This window comes from Buceros rhinoceros, unplaced genomic scaffold, assembly GCF_000710305.1.
Source record: "Buceros rhinoceros silvestris isolate BGI_N320 unplaced genomic scaffold, ASM71030v1 scaffold33385, whole genome shotgun sequence".
In the NCBI taxonomy this organism is placed as follows: domain Eukaryota; kingdom Metazoa; phylum Chordata; class Aves; order Bucerotiformes; family Bucerotidae; genus Buceros; species Buceros rhinoceros.
The window spans coordinates 44,526-44,836 of record NW_010413930.1 but is presented as its reverse complement, the minus strand read 5'-3'; positions in this window follow the sequence as shown (position 1 = coordinate 44,836).

The window sequence follows — 311 nt, the reverse complement described above, 5'->3', positions numbered from 1 at the left end:
GAGTGTTAACGCTGTGCTTTGAGTCTTGGGTCGTGCTAGAGGTTACTCTCGAACTTTAGAAAAAACGAGCATTAGTCTGTGTAACTGGAGCCCTTTTTGACTCAAGGTCAAAAATTGGTATTGCTAATGAAGTTTTTTCTTCACTGCTAGCCTTGGAGTTTCTGATACCCCCAAGACCAGTTAGTTGCTGTTACACCCCCGCTAGATTTCAAAAGAAATAAATCCCCTTGCGTGCTCCTGTCATAGAAGTGGTCCTGAGCTGGAGAGCTCTGAGGCGCCTCAGCGGCGGGGGGTGCGGCCCTTGTGCGGCG